Source organism: Caretta caretta, chromosome 8, assembly GCF_965140235.1.
Source record: "Caretta caretta isolate rCarCar2 chromosome 8, rCarCar1.hap1, whole genome shotgun sequence".
NCBI lineage: Eukaryota > Metazoa > Chordata > Testudines > Cheloniidae > Caretta > Caretta caretta.
This window is the reverse complement of record NC_134213.1, coordinates 61,036,843-61,053,635: the sequence shown is the minus strand read 5'-3', so window position 1 is coordinate 61,053,635 and position 16,793 is coordinate 61,036,843. Positions and strand designations below refer to the sequence as shown.

Below are 16,793 nucleotides of genomic sequence, written 5' to 3'. Positions count from 1 at the left end.
AAGAGTGTGCCAATACAGAACATACTGCAACAGACATTATTTGCTATTACATGAGGTATGATAACTCCAGCATGACTAGTTTTACTGGCTCACAAACAACCCATCTAAGGTCTTCTGGGTATGATTTCATCTAGACATATGAAGACCTGCTGTAAACATAACATTCACCTCCCCCCCACCCCAAACATTTCAGTTATTATTATGGGGTTGCCATAAAGGCACTGGAGGTTGATTTGAGATTTGTACTTAAAGCAGGGTACCTTGTTACGTACTACGTAAGAATGTAGAACAACATCCCCTTGCCATCAGTATTTAGTCTGAATACAGAATGAATGTTCTGAGAATTTCCAAGTAAATCTGTTAGCTACTTTATAAGAGGGGCATGTTACAGAACTAGCTCAAGCCCCTTCTGTACACTGTGGTAGCCCGTGGGCAGGCACAAGATATGCTTGTGGTTCACCTCAGTGATGATGATTTGGGGATGTGTAAAAGGGTGGACTTAATGCCCAGAGCTAAGAGGGACTTTGGGCAGGTCTTGGAACTTTCCCCAGGAGTGAAAAATTATTTGATCGGACACGTTGCAATCCAAGGTGCAGTAGAGTAATACAATATTAGTACCATGGAGAGAAAAAAAACCTTTAACTGTTAGAGGTGTTACTCTGACACCTTTCATTCAGTCACTACAAACTTGTAAAGATTCCTGGAACAAAATATATGTTTGACATTACACTACTAGCATTTAAATGTACTCAGGGCTTGATTCAATGCCCAAAGTCAACAGAAAGACTCCCACTGACTTTGGATCAGACATGAAATGTTGATTTGATTACCTAAAAGCCAAACACTGTGTGGTTTATCCGCCAAAAAAATCTGTCTCAAAATATTCTTCTGAATCTGCCCTATCAAGGTTTGCTCCTTCCAAAAAAATGTATGGGCATGAACTACATTTTTATGGTTAATTCTTTGTTTCAGCTCAAGGACCACTCTGAAAATGGGTGTGTGTGTAGGATTTAGACTGCAATACATTTTAAGATGTAAACAGAACCTATATGGAATTTTTAATGAAACCATTGCGTCTAGGAGATCACACAAAAGACAATTATATTTTTCTCTAACTATAATCCATAAATGAGCCTCGATTGGCTAAATCATATGAAGGTGTAGCACTGAGCCATACTATATATAATACTTGAGCTTGTTTTCACGTAGAAATTAGTGCTCAGTGAGCTGCAGTGTAAGTTTACAGTGCAGCGGTTGCTCCGCACTAACTCCCCGTGTGGATACTTTTACTATACACTAAGGCAACAGCTACACTTGCAACTGGGGGTGCGATTCCCAGCTCACAAAGATGTACCTGCACTAGTTCTACTTGAGCTAGTATGCTAAAAATAGCAATGTAGGTGAGGTAGTATGGGCAGTGGCTTGGACTAGATGCCTGAGTGCGTACCTGCCCTCCCTGGATTTTTTGGGTATGGACTTAGTGCATTAACCTAAGCTGCCCGAGGGCACTTTTATAGTGAGCAGAAAGCATCCACAATGGGAATTAGTGCATAGCAACCTGGGGAGCGAATTTATAGAGTACTATCTACTCTGTGCTAACTTCTCTGTTTCGTCAAGCCCTTAGAGAGAGATGTATACACACACACACCCATATGTAGGGGGTAGGCCCTTAGCTCACTGAAGCCTAATGGAGCTATGACAATTCACAGTAGTTGAGGATCTGCCACAGTTTTTATATATACATAACACTACAGAGCGTGGCTCAGTCCATACCGTCATGAGCATAAACTTCTAAAAAGACACCCTTTCAATTAATGATCTTTTCTCTGGTTTGGATCCCTTTTACCAAACACTGCTCCTTGGGCAGTGAGGCAACGTTTTCAACTATTTGTCCAGCTGTGGAATGCAGATAAACAGAATATTTACAAATATATTTCAACATTTCAAATGTGGGCTAACTAACCACTGTGGAAGAAACATAATACAAAACCCTAAATAAAATGAACTCCCCCCCCCCTCGTCCCCCCAATTTTCCAAACTTTCTGTTTAGATCAGAGGTGGATCTGGCCCGCGGGACCCTCCTGCCCAGCCCCTGAGCTCCTGGCCCGGGAGGCTAGTCCCCGGCTCCTCCCCTGCTGTTCCCCCTCCCCCGCAGCCTCAGCTCACTGTGCCGCCGGCACAATGCTCTGGGCGGCTGGGCAGCGCAGTTGCAGAGCTGCGGCCTGACTCAGTGCTCTGGGCGGCGCGGTTGTAGCACCACCAGCCACCGGTGCTCCAGACAGCATGGTAAGGGGGCAGGGGAGTTAGGGGGGATGGTCAGGGGGCGGGGGTATGGATAGGGGTCAGGGTGGTCAGAGGGCGGGGAACAGGGGGGTTGGATGGGATGGGGGGCAAGCAGAGGTGGGGATTTCAGGGGTGGTTAGGGGACAGGGAGCAGGGGGTGGTGGATGGGGTAAGAGTCCCGGGGGGCCGTCAGGGGACAGAGGGAGTTGGATGGGGCAGGAGTCCTGGGGGAGCCATCAGCGGGCGAGAAGCGGGGAGGTCGAATAGAAGGTGGAGGCCAAGCCATGCCAGGCTTTTTGGGGATACACAGCCTCCCCTAACTGGCCCTCCATATAATTTTGGAAACCCGGTGTGGCCCTCAGGCCAAAAAGTTTGCCCGCCCCTGGTTTAGATGAACTACACATAGAAGTAGTCATTTTACAAGTGAAGTGCACAGAAGTAAACCTAGGAAGTAATTACCCAGATGACAAATTAAACCATTTGGATCAGAATGGACTTGGAAAGCAGAAATCAGAAAACATAATTTAAACAAGCTTTTAGGGGGATCGGAAGATAACGATCTTCCAATACCATTTTTGAAAATTTTGTTCCCAGTGTATTGAAAATAAACTGAAAAGTTACTGGAAATGGAAAATGCCCTCAGAACATCAACTGAATACATGAGACATAGTGGGGGGGAAGAAGGAGGGGGAAAATCTCTTATCTTCAAGGTTTAAAAAGACCTACATGCTTTCTACATTTTCAGGGTGATACAGCATTCAAAGCCCAGCTTCTCTGCAGTGATATTTAACAGTAAATGGTTACATATCTGTGTTGGGAAACACCACAGGAGATACACAGAATGGTATTTTAAACCTGAAGTGAATGAAAAACCATTGACTGTATCACCTTCAATTTTGTATATATTCTCAAACTGTCTAGCATTTTATGATCAGTAACAAATCAACTACAATGGAGGCACCCAGAAGAAATATAATGGAGGGGTGGGTTCTGTTCATTTCAGTTGCAATAAGAACAAGCAATGGGCCAAATCCTGCAAACACACATGTGCATAGTCCCATTGACTGACTGTCATTTACTTTATTGAAACTATTTTACTGGAATTCAGTAGGGCCTGATTCTGTGAACTCTTTCACATGAGTACTCCCATCAACTTCAGGTGTGTATGATGTCTGAGGCACACAAGAGTTCAATAGGATTTGTTGCAATAAAGAGAATTTTCCAGTAAATCAATGATAGTTCTAAAGAATTAAGTTTTCCTTTTAGTCCTTGATTCATTTTGCCCTAATAGCCTTCAAAGCATAGTGTATTATTAGTGAATACATCAATAATGTATATTTATACGTTAATACTGACACTAAATTAGAATATATATATTATATTCATGTATCTAATACTACAGGCTGCACATAGAAACACAGCCCTAAACCCATATTTGCCTCATTTAACTATGCTGAATCTAAAGCCTGAAAGCCTGAAGCCTAAAAAGTGGGGGGGTTTGGCGGGGGGGGTTGCATGCTTTCCTTTCTGAACATTCGTCTGTCAATTGTGTTTATACTGATGTTCAGAAAATTATCTAGACAAGATGAGCCATGCACTATAGTGAGAATATAGCACACCTGAACATTCAAACTACCATCTAAACTTAGTAAGCCCTGTATAAGCCTACTTATAAACCAAGAGATAACATAACAGGGTGTTTGTAATGTGTCTCTGGTCTGTTTATTTTGTCCATAGTATTACTTTATTATTGTGTAATTGCATAATAGGAAAATGTTAACTAATTTCTTGTTTACAGAGGACATTAGGCCCAATTCTTATTTACAATTAACTCTCTTGGAATTGCCTAAGCACTGCTGTGGCAGGGCAAAGTGGTCTTACAGTGGGTGCAAGTTAAATTTACATCTGGTCCCTTTTTAGTGCCAGAACAGTGTAACATAATCTATGTAAGTGAGAATCAGCCCCACACAGATTTCTGAAACAGCACATCACCAGATATTTCCTTTTATTATGACTGAATCGATTGTTATTGACCTTTGATTTTATATAGTACAGTAACAGTTTGAAGTACAGTAACAGTTTGAAGTAAGGTGATTATTCTCTCTGGGTCTATGAACAAGTGCATATTGGTTTGACACATTTTATCATCTTGGATTGCATTTAACTTTTTTATAGCTGTTTATTTCATATTATGCCAGCATTTCATTTCTAATAAGACGTGGAACTATCACAATATATACGATATACTGGTTTTTTCCCCATTATTTGTAGAACAGGCAATAGTGATTTCTTATTAAGGTCAATCTAATTTATATATTGGCAGAGAATGATCATCCTCTAGTATTTATAATTTCTTAATCATAACTCACTAAAATTATTTAGTAGATTTTTCTCTTTTCAACCTAAACCCAAAGCATACAAATCTACACATACCCCAATAATTGGCTCAATAACTAAAAATTAATTGCTGAATAAATAATATAGTTTCATGCAATGTCAGTTTTGAACAGTCTAATAAAAAAGAGATACTTTTCTAAAATTCTTAAGTATCCAATTGCTATCTTGCCACAATCTAATTTACCAGCTGTGTAACTCCCATTAACTATAATGGGAATTCTGAAAATGAATCAAAAGGAGAAGAGACATCATCATCTTACTCAGTCCTCACTTGTCCCCAGATTTTCGAAAGTGGTCAATATCTGCAGGGGCAACAGGTGTTTAACTTATTAGCACCGTTATTCAAATTAGTATTCTGCTAGAAACTCTTCAAGACGTCAGAATCTAGGGCTTTTGCCCTTAGGGTTGTCATCTCCAAGATGTAGAAAACCAGGTTATGGCCAACCCCCTATCTCAGCCCTGGCTTGAGGGAGCCCCCTCTTAATCCTTCCAAGAGTCCTTGCTCTCCTCACCCCACTCCTTCCTCCTCCCTGCTGGTGAGTCTTGGGTCCATCCCACTTCCTTGTCCTCAGGAACAGTAGGAGCAGCCACAGTTTGGGCAGGTTGAGGTCCGGCAAGCAGAGCAGGACCAGGCTATTGGCCACACTCCCAGCCATGTGATGAATATGGTAGTTACAAGATCACTGCATGGCCAGGCATGCACACAGCTTACAGGTAACGTTGGTCCCAAGTGAAAAACAAAACCACCCCACCCCCAGCCCCGAACATGAAATCTTTTTCACCAACAAGGCAGTGCAAGAAGACAGCCAATGTGGTTACAAAACAGCCAGACAATAACCCTATTTCCCCGAGCTTAGCTGAGGGGTGGAGAGGCTTCCCCATGCCAGCGCTGTGCAGGGCTTTGGCACATGCAGGGCTCGGCTCCTCCTGGCCAGCGCCCTGAGCCAGAGGGTCTTGGACTTTCTCAGGTCGCCGGCCCAGCCAGAGGCAGTGGGGGAAGGAAGGAAGGAGTCTGCCAGCTAGGCTGTTGGTAAACTGAGCGCTCCAATCGGGGCTGGTTCTCCACATAGAGCTGGGAGCGGGATGTGCCCTGCCAAGTGGGATATGGAGGATCAGCAGGGCTGGGGGTGCAAAGGGGCAAAGCAGGGATAGGACAGCAAGGGGGGGAGCACATAAAAGGCTAATAGGTGGGCAGCAGAGGCGACACGTAACTGGCTGCCATTTGGTGCCTGCCCGCACTCACCAGCCACCTCAGTTTGCAATGAGCAGCCAGTGCCAGCCGGAAACAGAACGGGGGGAGGGGAGGCAGGGCCCTGCTGGCCGAGAGCTGATGGACCAGCAGAGGGAATGGCTAGGCCTCTGTGCTGCATCTTCACCCTGCCACCAGCCTGGCACATCCACCCCCACGGTGGGCCACTGGAACTGCTCCCCACCCACCACTGGTGGGTGGGCGGCCGGCGAGCAGGGATCTGGACAGCAGCAGGACCCACCCATACCAATGACGGAAAAGACAGAAAACATGGGACAATTTGCCAGTTAAAAAAAAAAGTCGGGACACCTACAGGAGGCTTAAGTACGAGACTGTCCCTTTAAAAACAGGACATTTGGTCACTCTAGCCCAGGGGTGAGTTTAGTTCTCTCATTCCCTGCTGGCAGGAAAGAGAGAGTAGCAGCCTCAGCTGCTCCCTATTTCCTTCCCTCTTCAAGTAAACAGCATTAACTGGGAAGTTTAGCTCCCAGGTCAGAAAGAGAAGGGAACAGGGTGCCTACTTTCAGAGAGGGATCTCCTCCTCACTCCCCCACCAATCACTGGTTATGCAAAACATCAGGGGTTAGGTAGGTATAATTATGCCTCAGGGGTGTGGATTTTTCACACCCCTGAGTGATGTAGTTTTACCCATATAGATTTTATTTCCTTCATTCAGCTTCCAAGTCCATGGGATGAGCTTCCTTGAATGTAAAATTTCCAAGGTGCAATAGGGCTATTAACCAATCATTTGTATTGCAATGTGTGTTTAAAGAGGATTTGAAAATACCCACTCTGACCAGGACAGCTACAATCTTTATTGTAAGATAAATTATCCAAAAATCCCCATTAGAAGCTCCTTGGTAAATAAAGAGGGCCAGTGGAGCTATGTTACTTTACACCATTTGAGGATCTGGCACCAGAGTTTATAATCAGAATATGTCAGATGCTCCAGTGAAGAAATTTCAGACAGGTGGTATAAACTAACCAAATCACTGTAATGCTTTCTCCCTTTACATATTCCTTATTTCCATGAGTTTTTTTATGACTGCCCTTCAAATTGCTTCTTTTATTGTGACACCGTTCACTTTTTTTTTTGAACAACTTTGTCCTGAGTCCTGCATCAGCCAAGCAAACCACCCCAAGTTTTTGTTTGAAGACACACTAATCCTCTGGACTCAGCAAATCAAGTCACTTCTGCTGCCCTTTTGATAACATTTTAATACTTAACTCTTCCAACTGTGCCTGCCATCCTGGCTTGTCTTAGCCAAGAAATCTGTCCATTGGGGGAAACAAACAAACAAACAAAAACCCCATTATGCACTGAACTTGCCACCCTTTTTGACAGAGGGCAAAACAGAAGATGTGCCTGTGAAAAATGACCAGAGCCCTGTGGCTGTGCTTTCTTCAGGCTGCTAAAGACTATTTGAAATCATTTTAAGTGTGCTGGAATAGCTATTCCTGTAACTCATTGTAATGTCTGTTGAAGCAATTCCGGATTTATTTTAAGTAACAAAATTTGGAAAAACTGGAGCAATCTTGAAGGACCTATAGGATATTTTTGACAGAGCAGGTAGATAACATTTCCCATTCTGAATCAAATTATTGATTGTGTTTGTGGCCTGAAGCTGATATTTCGAACCCTCTCTTCTCTATTAACACACCTATCTGACTGTACAGTGCTCTACAAAGGAATGGGGGAATTTTTTCCTAATCCCAAGAGCAATCATTTTATTTCCCCAAGCAAGAGATTTAATTACCCTTATTATTCCAGTGGGTATGTAATACCCTGGGAGAATAATGGGGGAAATACCAAAGCATTAAACATTAAAAAGAAAAAAAAACATTCAGTGGTTGGAAGAATAACCTGGTGTCAGTTCATGGATCTGCAAAGGTTACAGTCTCCTGAAATGGGTGCAATTTGGAAAGTGAGACAGTGAAAAGGAAGCTAGAGGACAGTAATGCAAGCTGTCAGAAGGGGAGAGTGAGAACATGCAAGGCTGCAGGAGGAAAGTAGCTCAGCTTTTATTCTGTAAATAAAATAACTGTCTCTCAATCTTACTTTATGACTCTCTAAAATGACCCTGTCCTAGATGCCTGTGCCTCTGTTCATTCTATAAAAAAAGCCATGAGTTGTGTTATTTTTCTTAAACTTCTACACACTGGCCACCTCAAGAAATAGAGAGAGAAATTGAGAGCAGTCAAGCTCAACCACCACCTCTCTCCAGGCTTGTTATGTTTCTGTTACTCTCCCAGACCAAGAGGCTGTTTTTAACGGGAGCATTTTATTAAAGCCATGTTTGTGTTTTCTCTCTCTCTCTCTCTCTCTCTCTCCCTCCCAGTTTGCACAAGTCCCACTTCTGGATCATCTCCTAGAGCATCTGTGACCATACCCTGTTCACCAAAGCTGTGTTCTTTTTACCTCTTCAGTACTGCTCCAAATCTTAAAGGGACAGGCAGTAAGAAAAAATAGAGCCCCCGTGTTCCTTCCAGTCCTTGTATCAAGAAGTATGTTAGTATAAATGTAGACTACATATTCTAACTTATAAGTGCTACATCAACTCAGGATTTTAATCACATCTTGCAATATTTGCTGTGGGTTTTTGTTTTTTAAAAGCCCAGTTGCTGGAGTCATGTGAATGCGAGGTTTCAGAGTAGCAGCCATGTTAGTTTGTATCCGCAAAAAGAGGATACAGACTAACACGGCTGCTACTCTGAAACCATCTAGGAAAATTTCCCAATCCCAGCGATACAAAGCCAAGTGCACTTACTACATCCCTTCTGTGACAGGTTTCCTGGATTCGCATAAAATAAAAATCAAGTTACCCTAATCTTGAGTAAACAAAGAAAAGGGGAGTTTTGTCTACTGAGAAAGCCATACCCTTCTAGCGAGACTGGGGAGTAGGGAATGCCTTCCTATAACTATTTCAAGGTACAGAATTTTGAATTGAGAAGAGGGTAATACAGTTTTTGTTGGAGGACATTTTCAATATTTTAGTGCTACAAATGCAGCATGCAAATAAAATGCCAGGGGTGGGACGAGTCAGTTTTCATTATGTGTTTCATCATTTTTAATGATTCCAACCAATCTCCAATTTAAATGAAATAATATCAGTCTTTCAAAAGAAAATCTTTCTTTAAAGCCAGTTAAGGTTATGGAAGTGTGATACCTATTCAAGGCAAACCTCTCAGAGGGAGCACTATGCTAAGATAGCATACCCTGATGCCTGCACAGCACGTTCCCACTGACTGTGACGGAGCCCACATCATCACAAAGAACTTCCTTCTGCCTCCAAGAGACAAAGAAATACACAACACACAAGGTATTAATCTCCTTCACAGTACAACATGAAAAATTCATTACCATCTCCAGGCACAAATATCTCCTTGAAACCCTAAATCTTGGCATGAACTAAGTAGTCAGAAAATCGAGTACCATCATTATTGTCGCTCTTCCCTTTATTCACTGATAGCTGAGTGAGGCTAGCTGTCCAGCCCTCAATTTCTTTGGCCTAGTGGCTAGCGCACCAGCCTAAGACTCATGGGATAGAGGTTTTATTCCCAGATCTGCCAATGACCTGTTGGGTGATCTTGGGAAAGTCACTTCCCCTGTCTGTTCCTCAGTCTTCCCATATGTAAAAATGTTGATCTCCTTTGGAAAGTGGTTTGAAATCTCTGAATGGAAAATGCTATATTAGAGCACTTTATTAATGAGGAACATGGTCTAGTGGTAGGGGTATTAGACTGAAAATCAAAAGAATTGGGTGCTACTGTTGGCTTTGCCACTGACCTACTGTTTGAGGTTGGGTCCCTTCCTTCAACTGTCTGGGTCTCTTTTTCCCCTCACACTCTTGTGTCTCTCTATTTAGATGGTAAGCTCTTCATGGCACACATTTTCTCTTAGTATGTGCGCTTAGCAGACCCCTAACAGCTTAGGGTCATGATGCAAGGTGGGATCTCAGGTCAGTCAGGTACATTTTTCTTGGCAAGATTTATAATGTTTTCCTATATAATATTTTCCCTTATTCTTGCATTATGAGCCCAGGAATACCTTTTGCAGTGATTTGAAACAATTAAGCAGAACACAGGATGAGACAGTTTATTTTGTTACCTTTTCCTATAATCAGTCATATGTTCAAACTCTTACTATAACTACAACTTGGCTCTGCCTGACGTGACCTATAGTCCTGGCTGAAAAGGCAAAGTGACATTTTATAAAAGCCAAGAGAGGTTTATGATTAGGGACAGAACAAAGGTTGAAAATAATAAAAGTGAGGAGATGAAATGGCATTTACAGCACCTGCCAAATAATTTTACCACAGGGAGAGAACAACATTTGTGCTTTTACATTAGACAACCTAATGTTTGAGTCACAATGTGACTCCAGGAGCTGTTTATAAACCTTGATTTGTTAAGAATAACCATATGGCAAAAAGGTAGAATTAGGAGTGAATGATATACTGCTGAGATCTGTTGCAGTCTGAACGAATTTGATTTAAGTATTACGTGAGAATGGGCCAAATTTCAAGAAATCTGGACTAATGTATGATTTTCAGTAAAAGCCAACTAAAACTTGATGCTAGTTCATGGTTTCAACCTAAAAACAAGTGAAATCTGGAGAAAGCTGGTCTTACACACATGGAAAATCAAACTCACTGAGTTTTGCACACTTCTAAAATAGAAGAAAACCAGGACTTATTCTTCAATGGGAACTGATTAGCTATGTAACAGAGACATGAAGATATTACTACAGATGACCCACCTGTGAAAGAGGAAAAAATGTTTCTTTGTGGAGGTGCAAGTTTTAAGCAAATCGTTTTTCCCTATGGTAACTTACCAGGGTGATTTTCAGAAAAGCTCAGTCAGCTTCCAGTTAGCCATCAAAAAAAGTGGCCACATTTTCCAAGTGAGCTCAGCACTTTTGGTGTAAATAATTATAAACCACTGAACAATTTTGTTGACTGTGTACAAGACAGAGCCGAATACAGATCACTCTCTCTCTTAACTGGGTTAGATATGCAAAGTTACAGGAATAGAAAGGCAAACTTATTTTTCTTAGCCCTGGTCTACACTTTGAGTTTAGGTCAGATTTAACAGCGCTAGATCCGTTTAGCCCTGCACCCGTCCACACTATGAAGCCATTGTTTCCGACTTTAAGGGCTCTTAAAACCAGTTTCTGTACTCCTCCCCGATGAGTGGATAAGCGCTGAAATCACCCTCGCTGGGTCAAATTTGGGGTAGTGTGGATGCAATTCGATGGTATTGGCCTCCGGGAGCTATCCCAGAGTGCTCCATTGTGACCACTCTGGACAGCACTCTTAACTCAGATGCACTGGCCAGGTAGACAGGAGAAGCCCCGCAAACTTTTGAATTTCATTTCCTGTTTGGCCAGTGTGGTGAGCTCAGCAGAGGTGACCATGCAGAGCTCTTCAGCACAGGTGACTATGGAGTCCCAGAATCACAAAAGAGCTCCAGCCTGGACCGAACGGGAGATACTGGATCTGATCGCTGTATGGGGAGACGAATCTGTGCTATCAGAACTCCGTTCCAAAAAGACGAAATGCCAAAATATTTGAAAAAAATCTCCAAGGGCATGAAGGACAGAGGCTAGCACAAGGACCTGCAGCAGTGCTGAGTGAAACTTAAGGAGCTTAGGCAAGCCTACCAAAAAACCCAAGAGGCAAACGCCTGCTTGGGGTCAGAGCCTCAGACATGCCGCTTCTATGATGAGCTGCATGCAATTCTAGGGGGTGCCCCTACCACTGCCCCACCCCGTCCATGGACTCCTGCAAGGGGGGAGTCTCATGCAATAGGAATGAGGATTTTGGGGACGAGGAAGATGATGTGGGAGGTTGAAGATAGCACACACCAGGCAAGCAGAGATACCATTCTCCCCGACAGCCAGGAACTGTTTATCACCTTGGATCCAATACCCTCCCAACCTGGGCTCCCGGACCTTGAAGGCAGAGAAGGCAGCTCTGGTGAGTGTACCTTTGTAAATATAATACAGGTTTAAAAAGCAAGCACATTTAATGATTAATTTGCCCTGAAGACTTGGGATGCATTTGCAGCCTGTACAGCTACTGGAAAAATCTGTTAACGTGTCTGGGGATGGAGTGGAAATCCTCCAGGGACATCTCAATGAAGCTCTCCTGGATGTATTCCCAAAGCCTTTGCAAAAGGATTCTGGGGAGGGCAGCCTTATTCAGTCCTCCATGGCTGGACACTTTACCACGGCAGGCCAGCAGCACGTAGTCTGGAATCATTGCACAACAAAGCATGGCAGTGTATGGTCCCTGTGTTTGCTGGCATTCAAGCAACATCTATCTGTTCTTTATCTCTCTGTGTTATCCTCAGGACAGTGATATCATTCATCATCACCTGGTTGAAATAGGGAAATTTTATTAAGGGGATGTTCAGAGGTGGCCATTCCTGCTGGGCTGTTTGCTGTGGCTTAACAGAAATCATCCCCGCTATTAGCCACGTGGTAGGGGGAGGGGTGAAGCAATCATCCCAGAGAATTGGTGGGTGGGGGGGTTTAGTTGGGTTTGTGCTGCATGTTAACCTGAAAACCGCAGCCCCTCCTTTTAAATGGCCAACTCATTTTAAAGGGCCAACCCAACAGGTGCTTGATATGTGAAATGAAGGTGCTGCTGTTTGAAACCATTCCCACATGTTAGGAAGGTTAAAGAAGCCAGAAGTCTGTGGCTTACCATGTCTGCCTGAAAGCCGAATTCTGTTGCCTGCCGGCCCTGAGTGTGTGATCTCTCACACCATACCAGCAGGCTCTTGCTATAAGAGGCAAAATGCTACCTTGTAAAGAAAGCACAAGTCCATGGGGCTGAACGAGTTGCATCCGAGAGTGCTGAAGGAATTGGCGGCTGTGATTGCAGAGCCATTGGCCATTATCTTTGAAAACTCGTGGCGAACCGGGGAAGTCCCGGATGACTGGAAAAAGGCTAATGTAGTGCCAATCTTTAAAAAAGGGAAGAAGGAGGATCCTGGGAACTACAGGCCAGTCAGCCTCACCTCAGTCCCTGGAAAAATCATGGAGCAGGTCCTCAAAGAATCAATCCTGAAGCACTTGCATGAGAGGAAAGTGATCAGGAACAGCCAGCATGGATTCACCAAGGGAAGGTCATGCCTGACTAATCTAATCGCCTTTTATGATGAGATTACTGGTTCTGTGGATGAAGGGAAAGCAGTGGATGTATTGTTTCTTGACTTTAGCAAAGCTTTTGACACGGTCTCCCACAGTATTCTTGTCAGCAAGTTAAGGAAGTATGGGCTGGATGAATGCACTATAAGGTGGGTAGAAAGCTGGCTAGATTGTTCGGCTCAACGGGTAGTTATCAATGGCTCCATGTCTAGTTGGCAGCCGGTATCAAGTGGAGTGCCCCAAGGGTCGGTCCTGGGGCCGGTTTTGTTCAATATCTTCATAAATGATCTGGAGGATGGTGTGGATTGCACTCTCAGCAAATTTGCGGATGATACTAAACTGGGAGGAGTGGTAGATACACTGGAGGGGAGGGATAGGATACAGAAGGACCTAGACAAATTGGAGGATTGGGCCAAAAGAAATCTGATGAGGTTCAATAAGGATAAGTGCAGGGTCCTGCACTTAGGATGGAAGAACCCAATGCACAGCTACAGACTAGGGACCGAATGGCTAGGCAGCAGTTCTGCGGAAAAGGACCTAGGGGTGACAGTGGACGAGAAGCTGGATATGAGTCAGCAGTGTGCCCTTGTTGCCAAGAAGGCCAATGGCATTTTGGGATGTATAAGTAGGGGCATAGCGAGCAGATCGAGGGACGTGATCGTTCCCCTCTATTCGACATTGGTGAGGCCTCATCTGGAGTACTGTGTCCAGTTTTGGGCCCCACACTACAAGAAGGATGTGGATAAATTGGAGAGAGTCCAGCGAAGGGCAACAAAAATGATTAGGGGTCTGGAACACATGAGTTATGAGGAGAGGCTGAGGGAGCTGGGATTGTTTAGCCTGCAGAAGAGAAGAATGAGGGGGGATTTGATAGCTGCTTTCAACTACCTGAAAGGGGGTTCCAAAGAGGATGGCTCTAGACTGTTCTCAATGGTAGCAGATGACAGAATGAGGAGTAATGGTCTCAAGTTGCAGTGGGGGAGGTTTAGATTGGATATTAGGAAAAACTTTTTCACTAAGAGGGTGGTGAAACACTGGAATGCGTTACCTAGGGAGGTGGTAGAATCTCCTTCCTTAGAGGTTTTTAAGGTCAGGCTTGACAAAGCCCTGGCTGGGATGATTTAACTGGGAATTGGTCCTGCTTCAAGCAGGGGGTTGGAGTAGATGACCTTCAGGGGTCCATTCCAACCCTGATATTCTATGATTCTATGTAATGTTAACAACTTGGTTCACCATGAAAGAGTCTACCCCGTTCTGTAAAATGTCTCTTTTTAAAGACTAATCTCCCTTTTTTCCCATCCTGCAGCTGCAAATGTTTCAACGCTCCCCCGTCATCTCTGTCCCAGAGGTTATCAAATATTAGAAGCCAAAAAAAAAAAATGCACTCATGATGCAATGTTCTCTGAGCTCATGCAGGCCTCCCATGCTGAAAGAGCCCAGCACAATGTGTTGAGGGAGATAATGTCAGAGTTCAGGAAAGCACAAAATGAACACAAGGACAGGAGGGACGAGCAAGAAGAGAGGTGGCATCAGCATGATGAGAGGAGGCAGGATGCAATGGTGAGCCTACTGGAGGATCAAACTGATATGTTTAAGGTGCAGGAAAGGCTGCAGAAGCACAGACCACAGCTGCAACCCCTATGTAACCAACTGTCCTCCTCCCCAAGTTCCATAGCCTCCTCACCCAGACGCCCAAGAACGTGGTAGAAGACCTCCGGGCACCCAGCCCCTCCACCCCAGAGGGCTGCCCAAGCACCAGAAAGCTGGCATTCAATAAGTTTTGAAGTGCAGTGTGGCCTTGTCCTTCCATCCTCCCCCACCCCACCCCACCCCACCCACCCAGTGCTTCCCTTCTCCTCCTCCACCCCTCTCGGGCTACCTTGACAGTTATCACCCCATTTGTGTGATGAATTAATAAAGAATGCATGAATTTGAAACAACAATGACTTTATTGCCTCTGCAAGTGGTGATCAAAGGGGGGAAGGGGAGGATGGTTGGCTTACAGGGAAGTAGAGTGAACCAAGGGGGCAGGTTTTCATCGAGAAACAAAATTTTCACACCATAGCCTGGCCAGTCACAAAACTGGTTTTCAAAGCTTCTCCGATATGCAGCGCACCCTGCTGTGCTCTTCTAACCACCCTGGTGTCTGGCTGCGCGTAATCAGGGGCCAGGCAATTTGCCTCGACCTCCCACCCCACCATAAACGTCTCCCCCTTACTCTCACAGATATTGTGGAGCACACAGCAAGCAGTAATAATGATGGGAGTACTGGTTTTGCTGAAGTCTAACTGAGTCAGTAAACTGCACCAGCGCATTTTTAAATGTCCAAATGCACATTCTACCACCATTCTGCACTTGATCATCCTGACTACTGTCCAGGGTGCCCATGTACAGCTTCAAGAACCATGGCGTTAAGGGGTAGACGGGGTCCCCAAGGATAACTATAGGCATTTCAACATCCCCAATGGTTATTTTCTGGTCTGGAAAGTAAGTCCCTTGCTGCAACCATTCTCACAGACCAGTTCCACAGAAACGAATGTTGGTCGTTGCTTTCATGGAGGGAGGGGTAGGCTGGCAGCAGACGGTGCTGCTGGCTGGGAGAGCAGCCTGAGGAAGGATGGTCCCCTGAAGGATTGAACTCTCAACCCTAGGTTTAGCAGGCCAATGCTTAAACCACTGAGCTATCCCTCTGCCAATATTCCAGGCAGGACTGAACGTCCATTAGACAAAACTTAAAGAGAATGACCTGAGTCACTCCCATTTATGTGCAGGCGCCCCTGACAGACTTTACTTAGGTTTGCCCGGAGCACCCATGTCTGCCCAGACCAAGGTCGGCCAAGAGCACCCAGGAGATGACGAGGACGGCTAGTCGTACTGCACTATTTGCTGCCATAAGGCAATGAGCTTCTGCTGTGTAGCAATGCAGCCCCACGTCTGCCAGCACCCAGGAGACGTACGGTGACTGTGAGCTGAGTGGGCTCCATGGTATGGCGTCTGCATGGGTAACCCATGAAAAAAAGGCATAAAACGATTGTCTGCCGTTGCTTTCACGGAGGGAATGGGGGCTTGACAACGACATGTACCCAGAACCACCCGCAACAATGTTTTTTGCCCCATCAGGCATTGGGATCTCAACCCAGAATTCCAATGGGTGGAGACTATGGGATAGCTACCCACCATGCAACGCTCGGGAAGTCAACACTAACCTCGGTACTGTAGATGCATTCTGCCGACTTAATGGTCTTAAGTAGGGACACACAGAATCAACTGTATAAAATCACTTCCTAAAAATTTGACTTCTATAAATTTGACCTAATTTCATCGTGTAGACATACTAAGTTAGAGCTTAGCTTAGAGAAACATGCATCCATGTCATGAAATAGTTATTAGGGCCGATATACATCTATACCTTCTCACGCCAAATTATTCTTTCATAATGGGGAAAAAAGTGTTCTACTACAGGGGTTCAGGTTTGACACATGGTTTTTAATTATGCTAGAAAGATTAACATTTGGCTTTCAATGGAATTTCCAAATTTCAGCTGCTACTTTGTGACTGATACAAATAAAATATATATTAAGTACCATGGTTATGCTATGTAGGTTTTTCATGTAGATACATATAAAAGGGCTTAACTTCTCTGCATATATTTTTGTTGGAAAATTTGTTTCACAGGTTTTATTTCCCTTGGTAATACCAATTCTAGTT

At 44.2% G+C, this 16,793-nt stretch overlaps 2 long non-coding RNA genes across 2 annotated transcripts in view; one reads left to right on the top strand and one right to left on the bottom strand.

Moving 5' to 3' along the window:
- Positions 1-16,793, bottom strand: part of LOC142073010 (uncharacterized) — a 268,636-nt gene that overhangs the window by 141,161 nt on the left and 110,682 nt on the right. The window lies entirely within an intron of this gene.
- LOC142073008 (uncharacterized) lies at positions 8,659-15,028 on the top strand. The gene is made up of 2 exons (XR_012669661.1): positions 8,659-9,249; positions 14,392-15,028. It is a non-coding gene; the product is annotated as an uncharacterized LOC142073008 (long non-coding RNA).